We start from the raw sequence: 18,303 nt of genomic DNA on the forward strand, positions 1-18,303 counted from the left end.
TTGGAGCAGTGCACGTGTCGCCCGCAGATTGTGTTGCCGACCATTGGCGCAGGCGACCGTTGGCTCACTGAACAGTCCGGTGAATTATAGCCACGTCGCCTTTTCCATTTCCCGAGAGCGGCGAATTCATCGTGGATGACTCACCGGACAGTTCGGTGCACCACCAGACAGTCCGGTGAATTATAGCTGTACAACTTCGTCGATTCCCGAGACCGGCTACTTCACTGTTGACCAGCCTGGCGCACCGGACGCTGTCCGGTGCACCACCGGACAGTCCGATGTGCCAGGCCGAGCTGGTGTTGGCTGCACACAACCAACTCTTTCCCTTTTCTTTTCTCCTTCTTTTGTCACTGTTTCTAGCACTTAGACAAACACATTAGTATTCAACAACAATATTCTAAATCTAGAAACATACCTTGTAATATGATTTGTATATCTCTCTTCATTTAGCACATAAGAATTTAATCAATCGTGTTGGGCATTTAATCACCAAAACATTATAGAAATGGCCTAAGGGCACATTTCCCTTTCGAAGACACATCAAATAGATTGAATCCTCTCCAAGCCGCCAAATCAACGCAATTCCATTAGGGACTTGAGAGAGGGTGTTTTTGTGTTCATTGTTGCTCGTGTTGCTTGGCTTGGCCTTTTTCTTTTTTCAATTCTTATTCTCAAGTGCTTTGTAAGCGAAGCAAGAGACACCAAGTGTGTGGTGGTCCTTACGGGGTCTTAGTGACCTGTGAGATTAAGGAAGAAGGCTCACTCGATCTAAGTGACCATTTGAGAGAGGGAAAGGGTTGAAATAGACCCAGTCTTTGTGACCTCCTAAACGGGGACTAGGTTCTTTGGAACTGAACCTCGGTAAAACAAATCATCGTGTCACTCGCCTTGATTTTTGTTTGATTTGTTTTCCCCTCTCTTCAGACTTGAATTTAATTCTAACGCTAACCCCGACTTGTAGTGTGTGTTTAAAGTTATAAATTTAAGGTTTTGCCTATTCACCCCCATCTAGGCGACTTTCAATTGGTATCAGAGCCAGTGCTTCATTAAGAGCCTAACCAAGTGGAAGTGATGTCTAGAAATCACGCCAAGAGGGAGATCGTGACCGGCGACAAGTCCGCAAGCTCGGGGAGGACTCTCTCAAGGGAGTCTGGTAACAAACACAAGGAGGAATCCTCTTCCTCCATTAAGTCACATCGGATAGGTGACAAGAAGAAGAAGATGAGGAAGGTGGTCTACTACGAGACCGACTCTTCGTCACCCTCCACATCGAGCTCCGAGTAATCCACCGCTTCTAAGCTCCATGAGCGTAAGAAGTATAGTAAGATGCCCCTACACTATCCCCGTATTTCAAAGTGCGCTCCATTACTTTCCGTACCCCTAGGCAAGCCACCACATTTTGATGGTGAAGATTATTGTATGTGGAGTGATAAAATGAGGCACCATCTAACCTCACTCCACGAAAGTATTTGGGATATTGTTGATTATGGAGCGCAGGTACCTAAGGTAGGGGACAAAGATTATGACTCGGACTAGGCCGCCCAAATTAGGAACTTTAACTCTCAAGCCACGTCTATACACCTCGCCTCCTTGTGTTGAGAGGAGTATAACAAGGTGCAAGGGTTAAAGAGCGCCAAAGAAATTTGGGACGTCCTCAAGACCGCGCACGAAGGGGATGATGTGACCAAGATCACCAAGCGGGAGACGATCGATGGGGATCTCGGTTGATTCGTCCTCAACAAAGGAGAAGAGCTACAAGCGATGTACAATCGGCTCAAGACAATGGTGAACCAAGTGCGCAACCTCGGGAGCACCAAATGGGATGACCATGAAATGGGCAAGGTTATTCTTAGATCCCTCGTATTTCGCAATCCTACTCAAGTTCAATTAATACGTGGGGATCCTAGATATAAACTAATGTCTCCCGAGAAAGTGATTGGCAAGTTTGTGAGCTTTGAGCTTATGATCAAAGACTCCAAACATATTGTCAACTTGGAGCAAGGTACCACCTCTACACCCGAGGTGCAACCCGTCACATTCAAAGCGATGGAAGAAGAAAAGAAGGAGTCTACACCAAGTAGGCTCCCAATCGACGCCTCCAAGCTTGACAACGAGGAGATGGCGCTCATCATCAAGAGTTTCTGCCAAATCGTCAAGCAAAGAAGGGGGAAGGACTACAAGTCCCGCTCCAAGAAGGTGTGCTACCGGTGTGGTAAGACCGGTCACTTTATTGCTAAATATCCAATTTCTAGTGAAAGTGACAGGGACAAGGATAAGAAGTGGAAGAAGGAGAAGAAGAGGTACTACAAGAGGAAGGGCGGCGATGCCCACATATGCCGGGAATGGGACTCCGACGAGAGCTCCACCGACTCCTCCGACGAAGATGCCGCCAACATCGCCGTCAACAAGGGCCTCCTCTTCCCCAACGTCGGCCACAAGTGTCTCATGGCTAAGAACGATAAGAAAAAGAAGGTACACACTAGAGCCACCCCCAAATATACAACATCTAGTGATGAGGGTAGCTCTAGCGATAGTGAAGATAATTTAATGTCTCTCTTTGCCAACCTTAGCATGGATCAAAAGAAAAAATTAAATGAATAATAGAAGCCATTAATGAGAAGGATGAACTCTTGGATAGCCAAGAGGACTTCCTCATTAAAGAAAATAAAAAATTTGTTAAACTAAAGAATGCTTATGCTCATGAGGTAGAAAAATGTGAAAACTTAACTAAGGAACTTAGCATTTGTCATGATTAAATTTCTAGTGTTAGAAATGAAAATGCTAGTTTAGTTTCTAAGGTTAAAGAATTGAATGTTTGCAATGATTCTAATTCCTGTCTTAGAGATGAGAATGTTAGATTAAATGCTAAGATAGAAGAATTAAATGCTTGCAAACCATCTACATCTACTATTGAGCATGTTTCTATTTGTACTAGATGTAGAGATGTTAATGTAGAAGCTATGGATGATCACCTTGCCATGATTAAACAACAAAATGATCACATAGCTAAATTAACTGCTAAAATTGCCGAGCATGAGCTCGAAAATGAAAAATTCAAATTTGCTCGTAGTATGCTTTATAATGGGAGACGCCCTGGCATTAAGGATGGCATTGGTTTCCAACAGGGGAGCAATGTCAAACTTAATGCCCCTAAAAGATTGTCTAATTTTGTTAAGGGCAAGGCTCCCATGGTTCAAGATAGTGAGGGTTACATTTTATATCCTGCAAACTATCCTGAACATAAGATTAGGAAGATTCATGCTAGGAAACCTCATAATGTTTCTCACCATGCATTTATGTACAAAAATGAGGCTTCTAGCTCTAGGCATACCACACATGTTAAAATGCCTAGAAATAAAATTCATGTTGCATCAAATGAACATAATGTTTCATTTAAGACTTTTGATGCATCTTATGTTTTAACTAACAAATCAGGAAAAATAGTTGCCAAATATGTTGGGGGCAAACACAATAGTTCAAAGACTTGTGTTTGGGTACCTAGGTGCTTGTTTCTAATGTGAAAGGACCCAAGATCGTTTGGGTACCTAAGAACAAGGCCTAAACTTGTTTTGTAGATTTATGCATCCGGTGGTTCAAGTTGGATAATCGATAGCGGGTGCACAAACCACATGACTGGGGAGAAAAGGATGTTCTCCTCCTATGAGAAAAATGATGATCCCCAAAGAGCTATTACATTCGGGGATGGAAATCAAGGTTTGGTCAAAGGTTTGGGTAAAATTGCTATATCACCTGACCATTCTATTTCCAATGTTTTTCTTGTAGACTCTTAGACTACAATTTGATTTTGTTTCTCAATTATGCAAAATGGGCTACAACTGTCTATTTACAGATATAGGTGTCAGTGTCTTTAGAAGAAGTGATGATTCAATAGCATTTAAGGGAGTGTTAGAGGTTCAGCTATATTTAGTTGATTTTAATGAGAACAAAGCTGAACTTAACACTTTCTTAATTGCTAAGACTAACATGGGTTGGCTATAGCATCGCCGACTAGCCCAGGTTGGAATGAAGAATCTTCATAAGCTTCTAAAGGGGAGCACTTTTTAGGACTAACCAATGTTCATTTTGAGAAAGACAGGGTTTGTAGCGCATGTCAAGCAGGAAGGCAGGTTGGAGTCCATCATCCACACAGGGACATCATGACGACTGACAAATCGCTTGAACTACTCCACATGGATCTATTCGGCCCGATCGCTTATATAAGCATTGGCGGGAGTAAGTACTGTCTTGTTATTGTGGATGATTATTCTCGCTTCACTTGGGTGTTCTTTTTGCAGGAAAAATCACAAACCCAAGAGACCTTAAAGGGATTCTTAAGACAGGCTCAAAACAAGTTCAGATTAAGAATAAAAAAGATAAGAAGCGATAATGGGACTGAGTTCAAGAATTCACAAATTGAAGGTTTTCTTGAGGAAGAGGGCATCAAGCATGAGTTCTCTTCTCCCTACACACCTCAACAAAATGGTGTAGTGGAGAGGAAGAATAGAACTCTACTGGATATGGCAAGAACCATGCTTGATGAGTACAAGACACCGGACCGGTTTTGGGCCGAGGCGATTAACACCGCCTACTACTCCATCAATCGGTTATATCTTCACCGAATCCTCAAGAAGACATCATATGAACTCTTCACTAGTAAAAAGCCTAATGTTTCATATTTTAGAGTCTTTGGGAGTAAATGCTTTATTCATATTAAAAGAGGTAGAAAATCTAAATTTGCTCCTAAGGCTGTAGAAGGCTTTTTACTAGGGTATGACTCAAACACAAGGGCATATAGAGTCTTCAACAAATCCACTAGATTAGTTGAGGTTTCTTGTGACATTATGTTTGATGAAACTAATGGCTCCCAAGTGGAGCAAGTTGATCTTGATGAACTAGATGATGAAGAGGCTCCATGCATAGCGCTTAGGAACATGTCCATTGGGTATGTGTGTCCTAAGGAATCCGAAGAGCCCATATAAGCACAAGATCAACTGTCATCTTCCAATCAAGCATATCCACCTACCCAAGATGAGGAACAGGCTCAAGATGATGAGGATGAAAATCAAGAAGATGAGCCACCTCAAGAGGAGGACATGGATCAAGGGGGAGATGAAAAAAATCAAGACAAGGAAGATGATCAAGAAATTCAGGGTCAAAGACCGCCACACCCAACAGTCCACCAAGCAATTCAACGAGATCACCCCGTCAACTCCATCCTTGGTGACATTCATAAGGGGGTAACGACTAGATCTCGAGGTTCTCACTTCTATGAACATTACTCTTTTGTGTCCTCTATTGAGCCATACAGGGTGGAGGATGCACTAAGAAATCCGGATTGGGTGCTGGCTATGCAAGAGGAGCTCAACAACTTCACGAGGAATGAGGTATGGCATTTAGTTCCACGTCCTAATCAAAATGTTGTAGGTACCAAATGGGTATTCTGCAACAAGCAAGATGAGCATGGTGTGGTGACAAGAAACAAAGCTCGACTTATGGCCAAAGGTTATTCACAAGTCGAAGGTTCGGACTTTGATGAAACTTATGCGCCCGTAGCTAGGCTTGAGTTAATTCGAATATTACTTGCCTATGCTACTGTCGGTACCCTGAAACAGGGGTACCCCTTGCTACAGTATGAAGGCGCGATACCCACACGACTATCTCTAGTCGCGCGGTAAACAGCGACCGACCCCACCACGTGGACGGCTCCGGGGCCGCCACGTGGCTAGAGAAGACAATATCCTCCAAGGTGTCAACAGTGGGTTCGGACCCCCATGGGAAAGTGTCGGACCCCTGCATATACAGACCGGACCCCTAGGTAAGGTCTAGGACCTCCACGGGCGCGAGCCGGACCCCTGGGACAGGTCCCGGACCCCTCTGTGTGGGGTCCGGGCCACTCACAGCAGGGTCCCGGGATTTTGGGACAAATAAACCTTAATCAAGGCCAGGCGGGGGTTCGGAGCCGACACGTGTCCGGACCATACCGTGTGCGCTTCTGCTCCACGCTTAGGCGGAGACCCGATGCTGCCACGTGGCCTACTGTCCATGACATAAGCCAGCGGGCGGAGCCTGACGTAAGGCCTCTAGGCCATGCAGCCTCTGCATTTATTGCGGATAAAGCATGGCGCCTGTCCATTCCACTGACAGGTGATGTGCCGCCTTAGCATTTAATGAGCCCTGTCCACTCCACTTTCAGGCACTGTGCCGCCTCAGCATTTAATGAGCCCTATCCACTCCGCTGACGGGCGGCGACCAGACCATCCTACAGGCGACGTTCCTGTCCATTCCGTTGGCAGGCAATACGCCCATGCTGCCGCACTCATCATGACTCGCGCGTTACCGAGGAGGCAACCACGACGTATCAATATTTTATGCACTACGAACATTATGGCGCTCGGAGATCACCCTGGCGTTACAGACATTAGTTACTTCCTTCCATTTTGCCCCTGGGCCCACATGTCGGGGCTCAGTATCCTTGTATGTGCCCCCCTTGAGCTATAAAAGGGAGGGCACACGACGTTACAAGGCACGCTCACTTAGACCCAACTTAGACTCAGACACTCGGTCTCACAAGTTCATACAAGCTCTCAAGCTCAATACTACACACAGTGGAGTAGGGTATTACGCTCCGGCGGCCTGAACCACTCTAAACCCTTGTGTGTTCTTGTGTCCTTCCTGATTCCATGTAGCAGGAAAAACGCTTAGGCCCCTCCTCATCTTAGGATTTAGGGCGGGTGCGTTCCGCCACCCAGCCGGAGAATTTCCTCTCCGACATTTGGCGCGCCAGGTAGGGGCTTAGGCATTAGGTTTTTGCTTGTTTTTCTACTCAACACCATGGTCCACATCGTCGAGCACCATGATTTCATGCCCGAGGACTTCATGGTGGAGGAAGAGGCTGCTTCTTCCACACTGCGGGCCACCAACCGCCCTGCGCTTGGTGCTGCTGCTCTGCACTCTGCATGGTAGCACACTCCTGCGCAAACGTCTCGAGCGTCGAGGGCTGTGCCTGGGGCGCTGTCTGCGGCCAGGGAATTGTTGCGCCACCCTAAGCTCCACGGCCTCGCTGGGGGCCATGAAGTAGTGGCGTGACGATGTCGATCGTCTGCTCGGCATGGCACATTCTGGCTCAGCCAGGCCTAGGCCTCGTTCGTCCTGGCGTCAACATGAGGCGTCGGCATCAGTGCGCTCACCCTCGGTGAGGGCCACACTGACCGAGGACCTGCGGGCGTAGCTCAACCGCCAACGTGCGGGAGAGGACGCTCCAGTCTCTCTAGAGAGGTCTAACGACCTGCGGGCAGAACTCAACCGCAGGCGTGCGGGCGAGGATGCCCACGTCTCTCTGGAAAGGGAACGTGAGTGCCGACAGAACGTCGAGAGTCGCCCGGATCCAGGCGGGTGTCCCATTGGCTAGCGTGGGCTGCGCCGCACTGGCGGATCATCTCCTCGCGGCGGCCTGGCCGTCCAAGTTCCGGCCACACCTGCCAGAAAAGTACCATGGTACGTCAAACCTGTCGGAATTCTTGCAGGTGTATGTCACCGCTATTAGTGCAGCAGGTGGAGACACCGCCGTAATGGCAACATACTTCCATGTAGCCTTGTCTGGGCCAGCCCGAACTTGGCTCATGAACCTTACCCTAGGATCGATCTACTCCTAGGAAGAGCTTTGTGCGCGGTTCACAACGAACTTCGCCAGCGCTTATCAACAGCATGGCGTGGAGGCTCACCTCCATGCAGTGAGGCAGGAGTCGGGGAAACTCTCTGGGCCTTCATCTCCCGCTTCACCAAGGTACGAGGAACTATACCTCGTATCTCCGATGCTTCCATCATCACCGCTTTCCGCCAGGGGGTACGTGATGAAAATATGCTGGAGAAGTTAGCCACGTATGATGTGGAAACTGTCACCACGCTCTTCGCTCTGGCCGACAAGTGTGCCAGAGCTGCCGAGGGCCGTGCATGGCACTCGGCACCACAGACTGGGGCTGCCTAGACGGGTGGCTCAGGTGCCGTCGCTCAGGACGGAAAGAAGAAGAAGAAGAACCGCAACCACGAGAAGCCGCAGACTGCTGCTTCGGACGTTGCAGCTGCGACTGGGGGCCAGAACAAGCGCAACAAGCGCCCACGGCCATAGGGGGGTAACAGCGGCTCATGCCCTGTGCACCCCAACAGTCGCCACAGCGCTGCCGAGTGCCGTGAGATCATCAAGCTCGTGAAGCGCGCCAGCGAGCGGCGCGAGCAGTCTTCCAAGGACGGCTCCCCACCTCGCCGCCGACCTAGGAAGGAGAGGGTCGACGACGGTGAGGTGGCCGCGGGAGAATGGGACCTCGGGTATCAATTGTGGCAGAACCTCCCAAGTTATTGGGCCCACATGCACCTGTCCTTGTTTCAAAGACCTCAGACGGCTATGCATGTGCACCAGATAACTTAACAGGATCTGTCCGATTGCCCCAAGGACATCGGATAAACCACTTACAACCAGAATCGCGGGATTAAGTAACACAAATCACACACACCAATATTATTGCAGCGGAAATCTTACTACCAAATTTTACAGGTTACAAAAATTTTACATTAGTTTATCGGAGTGATTACAAAAGTATAAGTTTGAAATATATATGCTAGCTCAAGGGATCATCCTCAATAAGAAGTATAGAAGGGTTACTTAGACTTATAAGAAGGCCGAGCCCACCGGCACTTAACACCATCAACAATAGCACAAAGTTAGAACCTGAAAAACAACATGGAATAAAACCCTGAGTATGGAATTACTCAGCAAGACTTACCCGACTAAGGAAAAGACTCTCAAGGGTATGCTGGTTATATGGGAGTCAAGGTAAGGCTTTTCAATAATCAAAGACTCTGTTTTGCAGAAATGCTTACTAAAGTTGATCCTTAAAAATCCAATTTTATTTGTCAAGTTAAGTACAATTACCTGCAACTAGAGTTCTTTCTACCCTAGTTCAATCACTGGTCCTGCACTAGCCAATTTCTTAACAAAAACCCACCATCTTTAGTGGAATGCTACGTGTAGGGCAGTGACCAAGTCTTCATAACCGCGAAGGTACGACGATCCGAATCGATTATACTCAGCTGAGGATCTCCAATCACACGACATATGTAGCACTTAACCCTTGCATATGTCAACCCGCCACCGGGGTTCTTAAGACCAGATCAGGTTCACGCAAACCGAGAGCACAGATACACCACCGTCCAGCCTCTTGCCACGGAGGGTACACGCTACTCTCGCCACCGCTCCACGCCCATTTCGTGTTATCTTATTCTGGCCTTAGTCTGCCTGAGGCAAGGCTTACCCATGACGAGGCATGTGACCAGTTAAAGGGTCCTCGATCATCAAGCCTACATCGACAAGGTCCTTAATCGACTCAGACGGAGACACTACACCGAGACTCTCTTCTCGTGCAAGTCACCCGCCCGGTCTCAGCTTAATCTTTTTAACCCAAAACTTGGTACCTGGCAGAGGTACATCTTTTTCGATGTTGAATCCATCATGGCCATGATGGATTCACCATCAAGTTTTATTTTCGAAAACAACCCTCCCACTTTGCCAAACATCTTTTGTAAAACAAATCCTTTTGTTTTTCTAAGCAATACTAAGCATAGTAAAACCTTTTTGTAAAAACAGGATTTCAAGGAGGGTAATCAAGATCAAGGAAGGTAATGCAGGAATTGTTTAATCAATCAACTCCTATCACCTAATGCAGCAATCAAGTGAGAAAGATTTTAAAAATATCAAGGGAGGTGGCAAATGCACCGGGGCTTGCCTTCGTTCACAGGTGAGTCGGGTTCAGATCCACAAATATCGAAGTAGAAGCAGTTGCCTGCTTGAGAATCCGAAGGTGGTGGTGTCCTGTCTTCGGTGACTTCTATTTCTTCTTCACGTTCTAATCATAACCATACATAGGTATAAGAATGGATGCCATGGGATGCTCATGAGGATGCAAAGATAATATAAACTTATTATCTATGTCTTGAATACAACTTTCCTTCACGGAACTCCGAGAACTTAAGGTTTCCGGAGTCGGTAAAGGAGTTCAAAGGGCAGGGGGTGGTTTTGGGTTCTAGTTATCAAACATGGTCCAAATCAATTCAAACTCTACCCAAGGCTTCTAAATATTGTTTTAAGTTCATATAAAAAGTTTGGGCATTTTTGGACTTATCATCTATTTTCTAAAAATCCATAACTAACACTTTTAATTACTTTAAATGCCCTAAAATTCCTTATTTCCACTAAAAATTACAAAACTATTTTTATTAAATTCTAGGGAAAATAACAAGCCTAGGAAAATTGGTTTCACAATTTTACCATTTTCTACATTTTTTTATAATTGTTTTGGCTCTGGAAATAAAAGAAAAAGAAAAACAGATGAATAGTATTGGACTGAATCCAGCCCAGGTCGGCCCACTACCAGAAGAAATGCGCGCGCCCGCGCCCGCGCTGGCAGACTTGCACAGAGGCCCTCACGTTTTTGTCTAACAGCGAACGAGCTCTTTCACTGTGGCACTGTGTCGCTGACAGATTACAGATAAGCCCCTAAGGTTCTATTTCTTCACCGTGCTAGCCCCCGACGGCGAGCAACATGACAGAGCTCAACACCGACGAGCTATACCGGCCGGAGGGGGCCAAGACCGGCGCTCCCGAGCGGTGGGCATCACAGCGGACCTACCCCGAGCCTTTCCCCCAACCCAATTTCATCTAAGACCATCTAAGGAGCACTGGCCACGGCGACCGTGAACCCCGCGGCAAGACAGCCGTGTTCCCGGTGATTAGGGGCGGTTTGGTTCGATTGGAAGGGTCGGAGAGCATCACCAATACGTAAGTATGCTAGAACAGGGATGAAAAAGGAATGAGCAGACCTGGGGACGGCTGGCCGCGGTGAGGTGTTCTTGCGGTGGCGGAAACCGAATTGGGGGAACTGTGAAATTCAAGCTCGCTGGCGATCAACTGGGGACAATACTGGGTGTCGGGGTTCTTGACTACCCTACGGAGCTTGCGGTGGCTTCAATTTATAGGGATCGACGACGGTGGCCGGGAATTTTAGTGGGGACGCGCGGCGGTCGGAGGAGGAAGAAGAGTACTGGCGCAATGGATTCGTGGCTTCTACCGTGGCGGTCATTCCGGCGATCAACGGAGAGTCACTAAGGCTTATGGCGATGCGGTGGAGATACTCAGGCACGTGGCACAAGGCCGGAAGGCGGCTCTCGTCGGTGAACTTATCTGCCACAGCCACAGAGCACGAGGGGTACGGCGGTGAGTCACTGGAGTTATCCCCAGGTGCATGGCTTTTACTTGGCGGCCTTATCGGGTCATCGGCGACGTGAATCACAACGGCGGTGGCACGAATCACGACGAAGATCGGTCGTCGGCGGTGAGGACAGCCGCGCTGGCGGTCTGATCCTGTGCAGACACTGTACCATGGGAAATGGTATTCAGTCAACTGACAGAGCAAGTTGGAGCTTGATTTTCTCTCAAATTTCCATGGCAACCTATCCGAGGTTCTGCAGCAAAGTTGTTGTCCATTATACCATCTTCATCTTTGTTACAGCCGCCATGGGCAAATTCTTACTAGATTAGTCCTAAACTGTTTCCAAAGATGATCCAATGTCACTGTCAGTCTGATTTTCAGACTTAATCCGCCTGACAGCCAAAGTTTGGGCATGATTATCTCCCATTTTCTTACAAGAACATGGCTTGCACTCTTAAGCAAAATTGTCCTCCTATGATTGGGCTACAACTTTGATGTGGTGACCTAGGGTAAAAATTCCTATATTCTGAAAGATACAAGGCTCCAAAGTTGAGCCAATATCACTGAAATTCAGACTTAGAATAGAACCTAATTGAGGTCCATTTTGCATTTAAGTCCAAAATCCAAAGTTTGGCCTACAAGTCCACACATTTGTGAACCAAATGACTTCAAATACTTATTTGACTTGGTTTTTGCACTTTAGTCCAAAAGTGGACTAATTTTGCACATAGGCCCCTAGGATTTAGTTTTAGGGTTTCTGGTATCTTAGGGGTATAAAGGTGATTCAACTTTGTTTTTAGGGATATTTTATAACTATTTCCCTAAAGTATTTAGGTTTTCTCAATTTGGGTTAAGTTTTTCCCCTTTAATCCCTATTTAGGGTAAAGCTTCCTATCCAGGGTCCTATTTGCAAAATATTAAAACAATACAACTTGTTTGAAATTTTTGCCTAGTGAATGCACTCTAGGTGTGTCAAACATATGCAATGCCAATGCTTATGATGCCATGCTCAAGTTTTAGTTATAGTAACACCAGGGGTGTTACATCCTTCCCCCCATAAAAGAATCTCGTCCCGAGATTAAAAGTCCTAGGGTAAGTAATGGAAAAGGAAACGCGGAATACTTTTATTTCCTTATTTCTGGTACAAGGCAGGGGTGATGTGGGGGTCACTTCTCTATTACACAGTTATACAGGCTTTACAATTTACATGAGGCTAAAAAGCCTGGGAAATTCTTTTCTAGAAAATCTTGAGTTTCCCATGTAGCCTCATCTTCAGAATGCTGGTTCCACTGTATCTTATAAAACTTGAGAGTTTTTCTCCGGGTAACCCTGTCCTTTTGATCCAAGACTCGAATAGGGTGCTCAGAGTATGTCAAGTCCGGTTCAATGTCAACATCCGTTACTTCAATGGTTCGATCGGGAACCCGAAGACACTTCTTCAATTGTGACACATGGAACACATTATGCACAGCAGACAAGGTTTCGGGCAGTTGGAGTCGGTATGCCACTGGTCCACATTGCTCAAGTACCAGGAATGGACCAATGTACCTGGGTGCAAGCTTCCCTTTAACCCCAAAACGCGATACTCCTTTCATTGGTGAGACCTTCAAGTAGACATAGTCCCCTTCAAGGAAATACAAGGGCATTCGTCGTTTGTCTGCATAACTCTTCTGACGAGCTTGTGCTTTCTTCATATTATGAATAATCTTCTGAACCTTATCCTCAGCCTCTTTCACCATATCGGGCCTAAAGAAGCACCTTTCTCCAGGTTCAGACCAATTCAGCGAAGTACGACATCGTCGTCCATATAAAGCTTCGAAGGGTGCCATCTTGATACTTTCTTGATAGCTATTATTATATGAAAACTCCGCCAAAGGCAAACATTCATCCCATTTCTGTGAGAAGTCCAGAACACATGCCCGCAGCATATCTTCAAGTATCTGGTTCACTCTCTCAGTTTGTCCACTGGTTTGAGGATGGTAGGCCGAACTGTGGAGCAGCTTGGTACCTAGGGATTTATGAAGTTCTTCCCAGAATTTGGATACAAATTGTGGTCCACGATCCGACACTATAGTCTTTGGAACACCATGCAAACTGAGAATACGGGCGATGTACAACTCCGCATAGGTAATGACGGGATATTTTACTTTGACAGGGAGGAAGTGGGCGATCTTGGTAAGTCGATCAATGATAACCCAAATAGAGTCATACCCTTTTGCGGTCTTAGGCAATCCCACAATGAAGTCCATACTTATGTCTTCCCATTTCCATGTTGGGATTGGCAAAGATTGTAATGGACCAACAGTTTTCATGTGTATGGCCTTGACACGTCTGCAAGTGTCACACTTAGCCACATAGCGTGCAATTTCGATCTTCATCTTTGTCCACCAGTAATGTTGCTTTAAGTCTTGGTACATCTTAGTGCTTCCGGGATGAATAGAATAACGACTAAGATGTGCTTCATCAAGAATTTGCTGGCGGAGTTCTTCGTTCTTTGGCACTACTATGCGGTTTTTAAACCATATCACACCTTGATCGTCTTCCTTGAAACATTTGGCTACTCCAGCCCTTATCTTCTCTCGTATGTGCTTCATACCCAGATTATCCTTTTGAGCATCAATTATCCTTTGCAAAATGATTGACTCAAGCTTTAGCTGATTCAGAGTCCCTTGTTGGATTATCCCCAGGTTTAGCTTTTCCATCTCTTGACACAAAGTGTTGTCAGAGGTCTTCACCATAAGACAGTGGCAGGAAGTTTTACGGCTCAGTGCATCTGCCACCACATTGGCTTTGCCTGGGTGATAATGGATCTCTAGTTCATAGTCCTTAATAAGCTCAAGCCATCGTCTTTGCCTCATATTTAATTCTGACTGGGTGAAGATGTACTTCAAACTTTTGTGATCTGTATATATGTGACAGATATTTCCCAGCAGATAGTGACGCCAAATTTTCAGGGCATGAACCACAGCAGCTAGCTCCAGATCATGAGTTGGGTAATGCTCCTCATGTCGGCGCAACTGCCTTGAAGCATATGCAATTACTCGGCCCTCTTGCATTAATACACAGCCGAGTCCACTGCCTGATGCATCACAATATACATCAAAAGGCTTAGTGATGTCCGGTTGAGCTAATACCGGAGCAGTGGTCAATAGTGCCTTCAATTGCTCAAAGGCTTCATTACACTTAGAAGACCAATTGAACTTAATGTCATTCTTCAATAAACTTGTGATTGGCTTCACAAGCTTAGAAAAATCTGGTATGAATCTGCGATAATATCCAGCTAGTCCAAGAAAACTCCGGACTTGGTGAACAGTGGTTGGGGGTTTCCACTCCAGAATATCTTTGACCTTGCTAGGATCTACCGCAATTCCTTTAGCCGATAACACGTGCCCCAAAAATTGAATTTCCTCCAGCTAGAACGCGCACTTGCTGAACTTGGCATATAGCTGATGTTCCCTCAGGCGCGTCAATACAATCCGTAGATGCTGAGCATGGTCCTCTTCATTCTTAGAATATATCAAGATATCGTCGATGAAGACCACCACGAACTTGTCCAACTCGGGCATGAATACCGAGTTCATCAAATAGGTGAAGTGGGCAGGAGCATTTGTGAGCCCGAAAGACATTACCAGGTATTCAAACAATCCGTACCGCGTAGTAAACACGGTCTTCGGTATATCCTCGGGCTGAATACGGATTTGGTGATAGCCCGACCTGAGATCAATTTTGGAAAATACCCTCGCCCCAGTCAGTTGATCAAATAAGATGTCGATCCTTGGAAGAGGGTACTTATTCTTGATGGTGACCTCATTCAGGGGTCGATAATCCACGCACATTCGCAAGGTTTGATCCTTCTTAACAAAAATGGCGGGGCAACCCCATGGGGACGAGCTTGGCCGGATGAATCCCTTATTCAGTAGATCTTGTAATTGAATCTTCAATTCCGCCAGCTCATTAGGGGGCATACGGTACGATCTTCGGGAGATGGGAGCCGTACCGGGCTTTAACTCAATTACAAATTCTACATCTCTTTTAGGGGGCAGTCCAGGCAAATCTTCCGGAAATACATCTGGAAACTCACATACTACCGGAATGTTCTTGATCTCCGGTACAATGGCTTCATATACTCTACCAGAAGCTTTGGCTGGATTGGTTACGGGGAGAGACAAAAGAATCTCTTCTTGATTATAGCTCAACCTGACGGTTCTGAGTTCAGTGTTGAGAATTGCTTTGTGTTGGGTTAACCAATTCATACCCAAAATTACATCTATATCCTGGCCTTTCAGAACAATCATGTTAGCTGGAAAGTTCCGTCCGGCCATTGTTACTGGCACTTCATAGGCCACTTCTCTAGTAAAAATGTGTCCCCCAGGTGAATGAATTTTAAATCCCTCTTTTGATTCATGACATGCAATATGATGTTGCTCCACAAATTTCTTGCTAATGAACGTATGCGAAGCACCAGAATCAAAAAGAATAATTGCAGGGTGACTGGCCACGGGAAACGTACCCATCATCACCGGCTCTCCTTCCGGTGTAGTGGCCACTTGGGTGTAGTATACACGCCCCGTCTTCTTTGTATTTTTCCCCACAACATTTCCTTTGGGCTGAGCTGATCTCCCAGATCCTTGCGGAGCATTTGATTGATTTTGCTTAGGATATGGGCAGTCTTTGATGAAATGTCCCGACTTGCCGCAATTAAAACACCCAGTTGAAGAACTAGGCAAGGCAGGGAATCGAGTGCCTGGGGCACCCGGCTGATTTGGGGTAGTGGGGGTATTATTGGGGCGAATAATGATTGGTTGTTTGAAAGGGAATGAGGGTGGACGAGAAAAAGTGCGATTTTGGTTTGAAGGTCGGATCACAAACAGTTGTCTCTTCGCATGGCCCTGATTAGGCCTCTCACCATCGAATCCCTTGTTATTCCCAGAACTTGCGTATTTTGCTTCCACAGATAAGGCTGTGCTAACAGCCTTTCCATACGTGAGATCTATACATGTGGCCATCTTTCTCTGCAACCGATCATTTAAACCCCGCATAAAGCAGTTCTTTTTCTTTAAATCAGTATTCACCTGGTCGATGGCATACTGCGACAGGTGATTAAACTTGTTGAGATATTGATTGACGGTATCCCCTCCTTGTTTTAACTTCATAAATTCCTCTTGTTTCATATGCAGCACTCCTTCGGGTATGTAGTGCTCACGGAAGGCTGCTTTAAACTCTTCCCAGGTGATTTGATGGTTGACAGGTTGAATAGCCACAAAATTTCCCCACCAGGTACTGGCAGGACCACGTAGTTGTTGTGCTGCGAATAACAGCTTCTGCGTCTCTGAACAACGGAGAAGACCAAACTTTTGTTCAATAACCCATATCCACTCATTGGCTTCTAGTGGATCTTCAGCTTCGACGAATAGGGGTGGACGGGTTTCAGAGAAGTCCAGATAGGTGGTTTCACGGGGGCCTTGTTGATAACCCCTTCCTGCCTGCTGCTGGAATTGCTGTTGACCCGCCATTTCCCTAAGGAAGCGGGTATTGTCTGCGGTGGCATTCACCAAGGCGGCAATCGCCTCGGCTAATGTGGGAGGAACCGGAGGTGGGTTTGGGGTAACATCCCTTCCCCCCAGAAGTTCCGGTTGCGTCCTGTCCTCGAGTCCTGGTCGGCATCTGTGGCAAAGAACATTTGAAGTAAACATAATATGCCAGAGAAACCTTCCATTTTACATTACTATAAAAAGTAATGATACAGATTCGATATTACATAACAGGATACATTACCCATTATACAAAAGTTCAACCTATTATACAACAGTACAACCTACAATATACTACTCTACTTCTATTACACCATTAGTCCTGCTTCCCATTACTCTTGGCGGCCTCATCGTCAGGTGTGGGAGTCCAGACATCAACCAACCTCAAGGAAGGAGGGGGCTCAAAAAGGTCTAACTCCCCACCCAGCGCGCGTCCCGCAACGTGAGAGGGTCCGGCTTCCGCCTCAGCAGGGTGTGCAGGCACACTAGGGTGTAATTGTGAGTATAGTACATGGACTTCCTCATGCAACGTATTGCAGTAGACCTGCAGGTTGTCGACAGTTGAGCTAAGTTCTTTAATTCGGGCCTGAGCCCTTGCTTCCTTAGCACATGCCAGCAAACGAGACTGTACGGCCCAGTCAAGTGCTAAGTCCCGATCAGCAAGCTGATCCTGCAGGTGACGGATGTCCCTTCTTAGTTCATTGATTCTATCTCCGTCGGCGACCCAAGCATCGGTCCTGTGTTGCAGCGCTGCTTGAAGTCGACTCACTCGGGCTTCAAGATCTCCTATGGGGTCATTACTCCCACTGCTACTGCTTTCATGTCGAGGGGCCAGTTGATGCCGAGGCACTCCAATTGGTCCCGTTGACTTGCGTGCCGTTAGCCTCGTGCGTGGCGGCATCTTTCTAAGGGGGAAAATGTTATTAGTATAATTCTTAGCATGATGCATGTGTAAGTACAGAATCAACCTTAGTCGATTCAACCTTCTATACATTGCACTCTTCCTATCTGGTCTTTAAGATAGACTCTTCAGAATACTTAGGTAAGAAGAAAAGAGTTTTTAGGTAAGACTTTTGAAAATCCTTTTGAAGATGCCTCATAATATCTGCAAAGAAGGGCTACGCTCCGATACCAGTTGTGGCAGAACCTCCCAAGTTATTGGGCCCACATGCACCTGTCCTTGTCTCAAAGACCTCAGACGGCTATGCATGTGCACCAGATAACTTAACAGGATCTGTCCGATTGCCCCAAGGACATCGGATAAACCACTTACAACCAGAATCGCGGGATTAAGTAACACAAATCACACACACCAATATTATTGCAGCGGAAATCTTACTACCAAATTTTACAGGTTACAAAAATTTTACATTAGTTTATCGGAGTGATTACAAAAGTATAAGTTTGAAATATATATGCTAGCTCAAGGGATCATCCTCAATAAGAAGTATAGAAGGGTTACTTAGACTTATAAGAAGGCCGAGCCCAGCGGCACTTAACACCATCAACAATAG

This window comes from Zea mays, chromosome 9, assembly GCF_902167145.1.
Source record: "Zea mays cultivar B73 chromosome 9, Zm-B73-REFERENCE-NAM-5.0, whole genome shotgun sequence".
Classification (NCBI taxonomy): Eukaryota; Viridiplantae; Streptophyta; class Magnoliopsida; order Poales; family Poaceae; genus Zea; species Zea mays.